Source organism: Triticum urartu, chromosome 2 (assembly GCF_003073215.2).
Source record: "Triticum urartu cultivar G1812 chromosome 2, Tu2.1, whole genome shotgun sequence".
NCBI lineage: Eukaryota > Viridiplantae > Streptophyta > Magnoliopsida > Poales > Poaceae > Triticum > Triticum urartu.
In genome coordinates this window covers 48136455-48139507 of record NC_053023.1, presented here as the reverse complement: position 1 = coordinate 48139507, position 3053 = coordinate 48136455, and the positions used below count along the sequence as shown (strand labels likewise).

Below are 3053 nucleotides of genomic sequence, written 5' to 3'. Positions count from 1 at the left end.
GCACATGTTGGCATTGAAGTGTTTCAGGGAGAAGCTATTTGGAAAAACTGACTAAGGTATTTCCTATTGTCCATTGCCTTAGATAAGTTTGACTTTATTTATCACATCATCACTGCTGAAATTCTTATGTGCTGAAAATTAATCTTTGTTGAAATTGTTTTGTGCTCAAATACATGTTTGTTCTCTGCTGAAATTGTTGACATTTAAGATGTAGTCAATAGTCAAATTACACTTAACTACAGTGCATTCCAGATAACCATGTAGAAGTGCAAAAAATCATGTAGTCAATAGTCAAATTACACTTAACTACAGTGCATTCCAGATAACCATGCAACCATAATTATACACTCAGGACACTTGAGACATCTATATAATGCCCCATCTCAGGTTTAGACTCATCCACCCAAACCCATCTTCCTTCCCATACCTCTCATCTTCCTGCTCAGCCTACAAACCAATCTTCCTCACCCACCATGTCGGATTCATCATCATACTCAGATGACTCTGATGAACTAGCCACATCCAAAATCATGGAAGAGTATGTTGCTGAGCAAACCGTCCTGGACTCCTTCGCTGAGCGGCTCATGATGAAGATCAAGGCTAGGATTTCAGCTGGATCATCTCAGCGACGAAGTGGTCCAAGGAAGATCATTCGAAGGGATCATGGAGGTGCTCATGAACGTTTGGTGGAGGACTATTTTGCTGCTGATCCACTCTACGACGAGAGTATGTTTCGTACAAGATTTTGCATGAATAAACACCTCTTCCTACGCATTGTGAATGCTCTTGGTCAGTGGTCTCCCTATTTCACTTATAGGGTAGATTGTTCTGGCTGAATAGGTCTCTCACCATTGCAGAAGTGTATTGCAGCCATGCGCATGCTAGCGTATGGCACCCCTGCAGATGCCCTTGATGAGTACTTGAAGATTGGGAAGTCCACTGCATTAGAGTGTATGGACAAGTTTGCACGGGGTGTGATTGCGGTGTTCGGCGGGGAATACTTGCGACTCCCCACAAGAGAGGATATTGAGTGCTTGCTTCAGGTTAACGAGTCTCGTGGTTTTCCTGAAATGTTAGGAAGTATTGATTGCATGCACTGGCAATGGGAGAAGTGTCCTTTAGCATGGAGGGGGCAATTCACCCGTGGCGATTATGGAGTGCCTACAATGATCCTAGAAGCCGTTGCTTCCCAGGACCTTCGTATTTGGCATGCTTTCTTTGGAATTGCTGGGTCAAACAATGACCTTAATGTGCTCAACCAGTCCCCACTGTTTTTTGATGCCTTGAAAGGAGAAGCCCCTCAAGTTCAGTTTTCAGTCAATGGAAATGAGTATAGCACAGGTTACTACCTTGCCGATGGTATATACCCAGAGTGGGCTGCCTTCATGAAGACCATACCACTTCCCCAAATAGATAAACATAAGTTATTTGCCAAGTACCAAGAAGGGGCAAGGAAAGATGTGGAGCGTGCTTTTGGGGTATTGCAGTCCCGATTTACCATTGTTCGCCGACCTGCACGACTATGGCAGAGAAAGAGTGTTGGAAGGATCATGCGAGCATGTATGATTCTCCACAACATGATAGTCGAAGATGAGAGAGAGCAAGTTAACGTTCATATTGACTTGAATGAGATTCCAGGGGCTTCATTTGCTCTACTCCCTGAAGTGAATGTTGGTGGTAATCTTTTTTTTGCTTATGTACTGCGTAGGAAAGCTACCATCCGTGCTCGTCCACAACATAACCAACTTAAAAATGATCTAGTCGAGCATATTTGGCATAGGCATCACAATTAGTCACGGTGGGATATTGACATCTGCATGTTACTATTCTTTTTTCCTTCCTGTTAATGGAGGATCAACATTATATCTTACATACATTTTATTCCAGGACTATGCCGTGTCGTGGTGACTGCTGCATGTGCAACCTACTGGTATGCATTCTCTACTTACAGTTTAGTCTTTTATAGCTTGTTCCTCTTCCTATTGGCAATGTACTTGATTTTACTGAACATGTATAGTTGTTGGATTACAGAAGTTGTAGCCTTGTAGTCGTTGGATCTGAGTGTGTTGTTTGTTTAAAAATTGCTCCTATAATAGGCTTCAAAGTAAAAGAAAGTAATACCTGAAACTTACTTCCATCTATCATTTCTAGTGAACCATATGAGGTACCATCTGTGTATGACATGAAGTAAGATTTGTGAAGTAGATAAGAATTAAAGTTGAGCATGGATAGTTATGGCTGACCCAATAGTGAATCATAATGCAACTCTTACTATCATGAGCATGCCATCTTCATCTCATCATCATTTGCATTCATGCGAAAATATTTACCATCTGCTCTGTTTCCATTTTTTTCATACAGTGGCTGAAGATTGTTGATGCAGATGGATTCGTTGCTCCATTTACCATCAAAACTAATGGCTTATTTGCATTGTCTCTTGTTTGGTTAATGTTTTCTTAAAAAGACGGGTTGTAATGTTTAAGTGTCGATGTCATGGTGTTATGCGCCATCAGTTTATTGATCGTCGGCATCAAGATTAAAACTAAAGGCTTGTTTGCCGGGCGTCTTATTTAGTTCTATGTTTGGTTAATGCTTCCTTGGAAAGACTCAAGCAATGTTCAACTGTTTTGTCATGGTGCTATGCGTACTTGTTTCTTGCTTGTTTATTAATTAGTTTTCCTTGGTCTGTTCTATTGGCATGAATGGAATATATGCATACATGATTATTAAAATTGCTTGAATATTGATCAGTTTCTTTTGGTATATCCGGTATATCCTATTGGCATGAATGGCAGATATATGCTGATTGAAATGGCCACAAAGATGTTGTATATATTGGATCACAACGGGTGCAAATATTAAATGTCCATGTCTTTATTAGGGTCAGTCTTAGAGCCAAGCTAAAAGCCAGCTTATTGTGTGGGAAGGCTTTATAGATGATGTGGCAGGGGCTTATAGTCAGCAGCAGGCTATGCTATTAACCATGCTCTAAGGCTGGCTATAGTGGGAGTAACATAATTAGTATCATATACTTGAGACTCGTAAACATGCTT

General features: G+C 40.8%; 1 pseudogene; it reads left to right on the top strand.

Moving 5' to 3' along the window:
* Positions 1-713: 713 nt before the first annotated feature.
* LOC125535602 lies at positions 714-2641 on the top strand (annotated as a pseudogene).
* The last annotated feature ends 412 nt before the right edge of the window (positions 2642-3053 follow it).